Here is an 11,318-nt window from a genome sequence, read left to right as displayed (position 1 = left end):
TGAATTCATCATTTGAAAAGCTAAGCAACTTCAAAAATGGTTCAGATTTGAATCAGGAAGTTTGTGAATCCTCTCTTTCTTTGCTCACAACTCCTGGAGATGGGCGGGACAGAGAACAAAGCAAGATACAAGCCAGGCCATTTTAAGAACCATGTTTATTTCTCCTTCCTCTTATTCATGACTCTGAACATGCAAATCTATGACTAGCACACTCCACTTCCTTACTGAGTGGCAGGCCACAGGTCACAGAATGAAAGAAAGAAAAGGAAAGGAGCCAAGACTAGAAAACCAGTGACTTAAGCATAGCCCCTGTGCTTGCTTGGGCAGCACATATACTACAGTGGAAACAATACAGAGAAAATTAGCATGGCCACAGGCAAGGGTGATACACAGCTCATGTCCCACATTTTTATGAGGATGGAAAAGTTCTGGATATGAACAGTGGTGATGGTTGTACAACAATGTGAATGCACTTAATGCCACTGGACTGTACATTTAAAAATAGCCAAATGATAAATTTTATGTTATGGCTATTTTACCACAATTTACAAAAACCAAACAGGTTCCAAGGGTAGCAGGGTTCAAAGAAGCTGTCAGCAAGCTATGAAGTAAAACCCTATTGCTTGAAGTTGTAGAGAGGGAAGTAAGGACTAAATGGCAAACACACAAGGGCTATGATCACCCGTGGAGTCTGTGGTCACCGGTTTGGGAGAGTTGAGAGTCCTGCAGTGACTAGCACTGACCCTGATAGTCACTGGTCTGGCTGAAGAATTGGGCTACACTGAGCAGCAGGCTTGAATAGGAGAAATTCCTCAGAAAGTAAAACTGTTTGGGGGATTCTCCTGTGACAGCCACTTGGCCTACTCCCCACCCATCCAGACAGCAGTGATCCTTAAGTTCCGTGGAAGGCCCTTTGTTTCCCCATAGCACTGGGAAGGGTTCGTTCCCAAACCTGTGGGACTGAGGCAGCCTGGCCAGGCGAGTGTGCCCACACCCCAGCCTACAGTGATAACCCTGGGCAAATAGTGCTCTGAAGAAGACCTGGATCCCTCACCAAAGGTGCCCTGGAGAGACGCTAGACTAGCTCTTGGAGTGCTTAGTACTAAGACTGGCTTAGTACACATTTGGAAGGGAGAAAGGCCACACCAATCACCCATCCACCTGCTGCAGCCAACAAGACCAGAAAAACCGGTTGGGCCAGTTTGAAACCAACAAGAGGTGTTTTTTGTTTTTTCTTTAAGTAATCTTTTATTTTTTAATTTTTATTATTGTTTTATCTTTCAATACTTTCTTCCTCTCTTTCCTTCTTTTTTCTTTTATTTCTTCTTCCTCTTTCCAATTTTACCTCTCCTTCCTCCCTTCTCCTGCCTTTCTTTTTCCAATACCCACAAATGAGAAAAAAAACTTAGAGCTATGAAAGGACCAGAGCTGGATCCAAAGAGGGGGCATCCCACCAGTTGAGACAGTGAGACAAATTTCACTTTGCTATTGCAGAGAAACTACAAGTTACTGCATATTTGTATTACTATTTTTCATTATTCTTATATCTTTTATTTTAATACTATTTTTTAGTCCTCTTTTGCTTGGCTGGTTATATTGTATCATTTGACAGGTTTCCCCTATTCTCTCTTAACACAATGTATTGCTAATTTACTAACCTTCACATCATTTGTGTTCTTTTAGCACACTACTCAAAATCCTACACCCCCTATTCATGTTATCCAGATCACATATATTCTGTCATATGATTGTTGCTCTAATATTATTGTAAATAATAGCTGTTCCATACAATTGTAAATACTTCACAACACCCCTCCCAGGTCTTAGCCCACTTCAGTTTCCTGAACTCTATTACTGCAGTGGTTAACTCTCTTCTCTCATATATGACACCTATTTGCCATCTTTTACTTTCACTCAGAATCTGACCTCCCATGACCTCATTGCTTTCTAGATCCAACTCAAAAGCCTTCCCTCCCCAACAAGAGTCTTATCTTCTTTCTATCCTTTCTTAAAAGTGGCTAGTTGAGTGGAAGATCATGGTCAACACTATACATAGCCAAAGAATTTCCTATCTCTTCTCTACTGGCTGCTATTGTAAATATCATAGAATACTCTCCTGCTGTCATAGCCTATTTTGCCTTCCCCTCAAACTGATCACAAAAAAAGAGTAAGTAGAAGTGGTGAACACCAGGATACCCACTGGAAGAGGAAACACAACAACAAAGGAACCACCAACAGATAACAAATGAAGAAGGTGAAGGAGGGAGTGGAAACCACACAAACCTCAATCCAGAACCTCTCTGGAAATACAACTAAATTGTAGAAAAACTACCCAGTACAAACAACTGAAAAAGAGCAAAACAGAATCCTCAAAACCTTGTACACACAGAAGAACTAACTTCAACACAAGCTGCCCTCACCAGCACAACAAATTACAAGAGGTGGTGGACAGAGTGACCATAAGTTAACAAGATGGTGGGAAGGACCCACAAAAGAAGGACCCCAAAACAATCAAAACCCAAAGATAAACACAAAGCATACATAAAAGAGAGCCCAAGACCAGTGAGCTTGGGAGATCGAAGAGACTTACACCCCTGAATCTCACAGGTATTCTACCACAGAAATTCACACCATAAACCCAAGAAGCCAAAACAAATCAATTTAAGAAGCGAAGCTAAAAGGAAGAGTCTCACAAACAATGGGAAGACAAAGAAACAATCCCCAAATGAAAGGAAAGGAATGCTTTCGGAGGAACCCTCAGAAAGAATGCTAGATGAAATAGAGGCAAGTCAGCCATCAGATATTGAATTCAGAGCACTGGTTATCAGGAAGTTCAATGAACTCACAATAAGCTTTCAGGAACTACAGGGGAGCTACAATGAACTCACTGAAAACTGTATCAACATGAAAAAGGAAATAGAAGCTATCAGCAAGGGCCAAGAGGAAATGAAGAATGCAATTTCTGAACTGAAGAACACAGTGGAAGGAATCAAAAACAGCATTGAGGAAGCAGAAGAGCAGATCAGCCAGGCAGAAGACAAAGTAGAAAAAAAACTCCCAGAAAGAGGAAGAAAAGGAAAAGAGGATGAAGAGGGATTAAGAGAAATGCAAGACGATATGAAATGTAATAATATTCATATAATAGGGACATGAGAAGGAGAAGAAGAAGAGCAAGGGATAGAAAACCTATCTGAAAGAGTAATGATGGAAAACGTCCCTAATTTAATGAGAGAAAAAGTCATGCAAATCCAAGAATCACAGAAAGCCCAATCAAGAGGAACCCAAAGAGGCGCACTGGGAGACATATCATCATTAAAATGGAAAAATTCCAAGACAAACAGAGACTCTTAAAGGTGGCAAGGGAGAAACAGGAAGTAACATACAAGGGAGCACCCATGAGGTTAGCTACTAACTTCTCATTGGAAATGCTCCAAAGCAAGAACAGAATGACAAGAAATATTCCAAGTAATAAGGACCAGAAGCCTGCAACCAAGGCTACTTTACCAAGCAAGGCTCTCTCAATCAAGACAGAAGGCCAAATAAAGAGCTTTTAAGACAAAAGTCTTAATTTGCATCTCTCTGATAGCTAACGATATTGAGCATCTCTTCATGTGTCTCTGGATATTCTGTATGTCCCCTTTAGAGAAGTGTCTGTTCAAGTCCTTTTCCCATTTTTTAATTGGGTTCGATGTCTTCCTAGAGTGGAGTCGTGTAAGTTCTTTGTATATTTTGGAGATTAAACCTTTGTCTGAGGTATCATTGGCAAATATGTTTTCCCATACAGTTGGTTGTCTTTTTAATTTAATACTGTTTTCTTTAGCCATGCAGATACCACTTTACACCAGTCAGGATGGCTATAATAGACAAAGCAACAAACAACAAATGTTGGAGAGGGTGTGGGGAAAAGGGGACCTTAGTTCACTGTTGGTGGGATTGCAGACTGGTACAACCATTATGGAAAACAGTATGGAATTTTCTCAGAAAAATAAAAATTGACCTGCCTTTTGACCCAGCAATTCCACTGCTAGGATTATACCCCAAGAATCCTAAAACATCAATTTCAAAGAACCTATGCACCACAATGTTCATAGCAGCACAATTTACAATAGCCAAGAGCTGGAAGCAACCTAGGTGCCCATCAGTAAATGAATGGATCCAAAAATTGTGGTACATATACACAATGGAATTCTATGCAGCAGAGAGAAAGAAGGAGCTACTACCTTTTGCAACAACATGGATGGAACTGGAAAGCATTATGCTGAGTTAAATAGGCCAGGCATTGAAGGACAAATACCATATGATCTCACCTTTGACAGGGAGCTAAAGAATAAAACAAACAAGCAAACAGAATAAAAACAAAGACGCTGAAATAGAGAACAAGTGGGCAGTGACCAGAGGGGAGAGGGAAGGGAACTTAAGGGGAAAAAGGGGGAGGGATTTTGAGGAACAAGTATGAAAGACACAGAGATGAGGACTGGGGGGGGGGGAATGGGAGGGAGGGGGGAGACCGGGTGGGGGTGGGTGGGATGGGAGAAATAGATAAAAAAAAATGTACTTGAAAAGTAACTAAATAAAATTTTAAAAAAAGGCTGAAAAAAAAAAGACAAAAGTCTTAATGAATACACTTCCACCAAACCAGCTCTGCAGGAGATGCTTAAAGGACTGCTTTAAGGAAAGGAAGGAAAGAGAGAGAGGGAGAGAGAGAGAGACAGAGAGAGACAGAGAGAAACACAGGTACAGAAATGGCAATGAATAAGTACCTATCAATAATAACCTTAAACATAAATGGATTAAAGGCTCCAATCAAAAGACATAGAATAGCTGAATGGATAATAAAGCATGACCCACACATATGCTGCCTACCAGAGACCCACCTGAGAACAAAACACCTACACAGACTAAAAGTGAAAGGCTGGAAACAAATTTTCTAAGCAAATGGACAGGAAAAGAAAAGCTGAGGTAGCAATTCTCGCATCAGACAAAATAGACTTCAAAAAAAGGGCCATAAAGAGAGACCCAGAAGATCATTTCATAATACTCAAGGGAAGAATCCACCAAGAAGACATAAATATTGTAAATATATATGCACCCAACATAGGAGCACCCAAATATATAAAGAAAATCTTAGAGGACTTCAAGAAAGATATTGACAGCAACACAATTATAGTAGGAGATTTTAACACCCCACTGTCAAAAATGGACAGATCTTCCAAACAAAATATCAACAAAAATATTGCGGCATTGAACAACACCCCAGATGAAAAGGGACTTAACTGATATACGGAGAGTCCTTCATCCCAAAGAAGCTAACTACACATTCTTTTCAAATGCACATGGAACATTTTCAAAGACAGACCACATGATAGGACACAAAACGAGCCTCAACAAATTCAAGAAAATTGAAATCATACCAAGCATTTTCTCCAACCAGAAGGGACTGAAAACTAGAAACCAAACCTAAGTAAAAAAACCCAAAATACTCAAAATTGTGCAGATTGAACAGCATGCTAAAGAACAGTAAATGGGTCAAGAATGAAATTAGGGAAGAAATCAGAAAGTTTCTGGAAAAAACGAAAATGAACTCATAACAACCCAAAATGTATGGGACACAGTGAAGGCAGTCTGAGAGAAAAGTTCATAGCACTACGGCCTACCTAAAAAAAATAGAAACATTTCAAACAAATAGCCTAACCCTACACCTACAAGAACTTGAGGAACAACAACAAAGACAGCCCAGAGCAAGTAGAAGGAAGGAAATAACCATGATCAAAGCAGAATTAAATGACACAGAGACTAAAAGCACAATTCTAAGGATAAGGGAATTCAAGAGCTGGCTTTTTGAAAAGATAAACAAAATGGACAAGCCTTTAAGCAGGCTCATCAAGAAAAAAAGAGAGAAGACCCAAATAAACACAATCAGAAATGAAAAAGGAGAAATTACAACTCACACCACAGAAATACAAAGGATTGTAAGAAATTACTATGAAGAACTGTATGCCAAGAAACTTGAAAACCTAGGTGAAATGGACAAATTTTTAGAAAAATAAAATCCTCTAAAACTCAATGAAGCAGAAGCAGAAAGCCTGAACAGACCAATAACAGCAGATGAAATTGAAGCAGTAATAAAAAAACTCCCGACACACAAAAGCCCTGGACCAAATGGTTTCACAGGAGAATTCTACAAAGCATTTAAGGAAGAGCTAAACCCTATCCATTACAGACTATTTCAAAAAATCCAAAATGATGGAAGACTCCCAAACTTTTTTTATGAAGCCAAAATCATCCTAATCCCAAAACCAGATAAAGATACAACAAAGAAAGAAAACTTCAGGCCAATATCGCTGATGAACATAGACGCTAAAATCTTCAACGAAATATTGGCAAACCACATCCAACAATACATCAAAAACATCATACACCATGACCAAGTGGGATTCATCCTAGGGATGCAAGGATGGTTCAATATTCAGAAATCAGTAAATGTAATACATTACATAAACAAAAGCAAAGACAAAAATCACATGATCATATCAATAGATGTGGAAATAGCTTTTGATAAGGTACAACACGCATTTATGATAAAAAACACTCAGCAAAGTGGGAATAGAGGGAGCATTCTTCAACATAATAAAGGCCATAAAGAGAGACCTACGGTCAACATCATACTCAATGGACAAAAACTAAAATCTTTTTCACTAAGATCAGGAACAAGACAAGGTTGTCCACTTTCAGCACTCCTATTCAATATAGTATTGGAAGTTTTAGCCACAGCAATCAGACAAGAAAAAGAAATAAAAGACATCCAAATCGGAAAGAAGAAAACAAAACTGTCATTGTTTGCAGATGACATGATATTGTACATGGAAAATCCTATAGACTTCACCCCAAAACTGCTGGACTTAATAAATGAATTTGGCAAAACAGCAGGATACAAAGTCAATATCTAGAAATCAATGGCACCTTTGTATACCAACAATGAAACAGCAGAAGCAGAAATCAGAAAAAAAATCCCATTTGATATAGCAAAAAGAAAAATAAAATACCTAGGAATTAACCTAACCAAGGAGGTAAAAGACCTGTATGCAGAAAACTGCACAACACTGAAGAAAGAAATCAAGGAAGACACAAACAAATGGAAACATATACCGTGTTCATGGATTGGAAGAATTAACATCATCAAAATGTCCATACTACCCAAAGAAATTTACAGATTCAATGCAATACCTATTAAAGTACCAAAGGCATATTTTACAGACATAGAACAAACACTTCAAAAATTTACATGGAACTATAAATGACCCCAAATAGCAGCTGCAATTTTGAGAAAGAAGAACAAAATAGGAGGGATCACAATACCTGATACCAAATTGTATTACAAGGCCACTGTAATCAAAGCGGCCTGGTACTGGCATAAAAACAGGCACATACACCAATGGAACGGAACAGAGAGCCCAGAAATAAACCCAAGTCTTTACAGTCAATTAATATTCAACAAGGGGGCAGCAACATAAAATGGACTAAAAATAGCCTTTTCAGCAAATGGTGTTGGGAGAACTGGACAGCTACATGCAAAAAAATGAAACTCAAGCACCACCTTACACCATACACCAAAATAAATTCAAGGTGGATAAAAGACTTAAATATAAGCTGTGACACCATTAAGTCCTAGAGGAGAACATTGGCAGGAAAATCTCAGATATTTCACCCAGCAACATTTTTGCTGATATGTCCCCCAAAGCAAGGGATATAAAGGAAAAAATAAACAAATGAGGTGTCATCAATATTAAAAGCTTCTGCATGGCTAAAGAAAACAGTATTAAAATAAAAAGAGAACCAACTGTATGGAAAAACATATTTGCCAATGATACCTCAGAGAAACAACCTTCTCTGAGGTATCATTGGCAAATATACAAAGAACTTACATGACTGCACTGTAAGAAGACAAGCAATCCAATTAAAAAGGGGGCAACAGACTTGAACAGGCACTTTTTTAAGGAGGACATACAGAGGACCCACAGACACATGAAAATATGCTGAATATCGCTAGCTATCAGAGAGATGCAAATTAAAACCACAATGAGATTCCACTTTATACTGGTCAGAATGGCCATCATAAACAAAGCAACAAACAAGTGTTGGAGAGGTTGTGGAGAAAAGGGGACTCTAGTTCACTGTTGGTGGGATCGCAGAATGGTATAACCACTATGGAAAACAGTATGGAATTTTCTATGAAAACTAAAAATGTATCTACCCTTGACCCAGCAATTCCACTGCTAGGATTATATCCTAAGAATCCTAAAACACCAATCCAAAAGAACCTATGCATCCCAATGTTCTTAGCAGCACAATTTACAATAGCCAAATGTTGGAAGCAAATTAGGTATCTAGCAGTAGATGAATGGATCAAAAAACTATGGTACATTTACACAATGGAATTCTATGCAGCAGAAAGAAAGAAGGAGCTCCTACCCTTTGCAACAGCATGGATGGTGCTGGAAAGCATTATGCTGAGTGAAATAGGCCAGGTGGTGAAAGACAAATACCATATGATCTCACCTTTAACTGGAACATAATCAACAAAACAAACAAGCAAGCAAAATATAACCAAAGACACTGAAATAGAGAACAGGCTGACAGTGACCAGAGGGGAGAGGGGAGGGAATTTCAGGGGAAAAGGGGAAAGGTTTGCAGGAACAAGTATAAAGGACACATAGACAACAACTAAGGGGGTGGAAATGGGAGGCAGGTGGGGAGCACTGGGGGGGTGGGTTCGGATGGGAGTAAAACACCGAAAATTGTACTTGAACAACAACGAAAATAACTAATTAAAAAAATAAAAACTTAAAAACTTATTACTAGTTGGAGTACTGGCCTAGTTGTTGTAATTAAGAAACCCCCTAATACAATGGCTTAAATGAGATGGAAGCTTTTTTCTCTGTATGTAATATTCCAGGGGTAAGTTGTCCAAGGCTCACCTGGCAGCTGTGTCATTCTCAAAATACAACTTTCATCTGTGGGTCCAAAGTGGTTGCTTTAGGTCTTGACATCATTTAGATGGCAGGAAGGGGAAAAGGGCTGGGGGTGCCATCAAAGGGCATGACTCAGTAATGACACACCTTGTTTTTCCATTCATACCCCACTGTCCAAATTCATGCTATAAATGACCCTGGGAGAAGTTCTATTATTGAAGAAGGGGAGGTTGGGTGTTGCTGTATACCAACCATGCAAGTCACATTCTGTTTCCTCTAGTTTACAAACCACAGGCTTCCCAAGAAACAAAGCTGACACATTCCCCAAAATGGAAGCACAATTTCTTGCTCATTAATTTATTCGATAAATATTTATAGACCACTTGCTAGGTGCTGCTGAAAACATTGCAGATACAGCAGACTTCAGAACAGATGAGGGTTCTGATTTCATAAAGCAAAATTCAACAGGGAAAAAAGTAAACAAAAATTGGAAAAACAATTAAATACCAATAAGTACAAAGATGGAAATGAAGGTGATGTGAAAACAAATGACAAGGTGGCGATTTAGATTAGGTGGTTAGGAATACCCTGGGTGAGGAAATGATGTATAGGCTGAGCCAGTTGGTGAATGGGAAATGGAAAATGCCAGGGATGGGGAACTGCAGGTGCAAAGATCCTGATGGGGGAAAGATGTTGGAGGGATTATGGTACAGAAAGGGTTGTGTGGCCGCATTTAGCAGGAGAGGGAGAGATGATACAAGATCAGAGAGGCATCTAGGAGCAGTTTGCTCTCGGGCATTTTCTAACACTGAGCACATTACAGTGTAGATACCTAATGAGCATTTCATGACTGAATGAGGTAAAAGATAAAATCTCGTGCCTACTCAGTGCTTACTTCTGCTTTGCTTAGGCAATGACTGGGGTTGTCCTCTGCTCATTATACATATACCTCTGAGCTCCTGTCTCTTAGAAACTCAGAACTTCTTTCTCATTGCAATTGCTCTCAGTGTTCTTGGTAGCCCAATGTCCTCTTTTAAAAATTAAACTTTGGGGGATGACATTAGTTAATGAGATTATATAAGTTTCAAGTGTACAATTATATAATACAACATCTGTATATTGCATTGTGTGTTCACCACCCAAAGTCTAGTCTCCTTATGTCACCATTTATTTGACCTCCTTTACCCTCTTCAATCTCTCTACACCCCATCCCTCTGGTAACCACCACTGTTGTGTCTGTTGGTGGGTTGGTTTGTTGCTTTCTGTTTTAAGTCCTACATATGAGTAAAATCATATGGTTCTTGGCCTTTTCCATCTGATTTATTTCACTTAGCATGATACTTTCAAATCCATCCATGTTGTTGCAAATGGCAGTATTTCATTTTTTCTTATAGCTGAGTAGTATTCCATTGTACATATGTTCCACATGTTCTTTATGTAATAATACATCAAAGGAAAATTATGTTGTTTCCATGTCTCAGTTATTGTGAATAATGCTTCAGTGAACATAGGGGTATATTTATCTTAACAAATAATTTTTTTTCAGGCAGATACCCAGAAGAAGGGTTGTTGGGTCATATGATAGTTCTATTTGTAACTTTTTGGGGTACCTACATACTGTTTCCATAGTTGCTGTACTAATGTCCATTTCTACCAGCAGTCTATATGGGTTCCTTTTCCTCCACATTCTCTGCAATACTTATTTATCTTGTTGCACAGGTGGCAAACACAAGGCCCTCTGGCCAAATCTGGCCCTCCGCCTTGTCTTATCTGGCCCAGCATCTTTTTTCTATCTGGCAGCAGTGCCGAGCTCTCTCTTAACTGTTAAGCAGTAGTTACATTTGGGAGCAGTAGCAACCTATTTCACTGTGTTGTGACACTGTATGTGGGGGAGAGCTCTGAGAAGGAACAGTGCCACTGGCTCTGCTCTCTTGGTCATCTTTCAGTCACTTCCTTTGTTACCTACAAGCAAATGGGGCCCTTTGGTGCTGCTTCCCAGGTGGGTGGCTTTGTGTACATTCTAGGACCCTGTGAGTCCTTCCAACAAACTCTCCTGTGAGGCTGGGAGTTCCTCCTAGTGCCTCAACCCCCACAGATTTTTTTAATCAGAGGTTTTGAGGCTTTATTTCCTCGTACTGGAAACCTGGGTTGTGTGGTCTGTCTCACTACCCAGTTGTTCTTCCTGGTTTATGCTCATGCAAATGAGGGACTCCCTGCTCTATCAGCCACTATCTTGCCTGCTCCAGTCTTCCAGCCACTGCCTTGCTGTGAGTCCTTTCCATCCCAGCTGCTCATCTCCACCACTTCTACCAGTCTGGATGAATGTTTCTTCTTTAACTCCTTTGTTGT

General features: G+C 39.5%; 1 pseudogene; it reads left to right on the top strand.

The window, feature by feature from the left end:
• Nucleotides 1-311: 311 nt before the first annotated feature.
• Nucleotides 312-411, top strand: LOC119060042 (uncharacterized; annotated as a pseudogene).
• Nucleotides 412-11,318: the final 10,907 nt, after the last annotated feature.

The sequence above is a fragment of the Artibeus jamaicensis genome, unplaced genomic scaffold (genome assembly GCF_021234435.1).
Source record: "Artibeus jamaicensis isolate MK-2021 breed Jamaican fruit bat unplaced genomic scaffold, CSHL_Jam_final contig_834, whole genome shotgun sequence".
NCBI lineage: Eukaryota > Metazoa > Chordata > Mammalia > Chiroptera > Phyllostomidae > Artibeus > Artibeus jamaicensis.
This window is presented reverse-complemented; position numbering and strand designations above follow the sequence as displayed.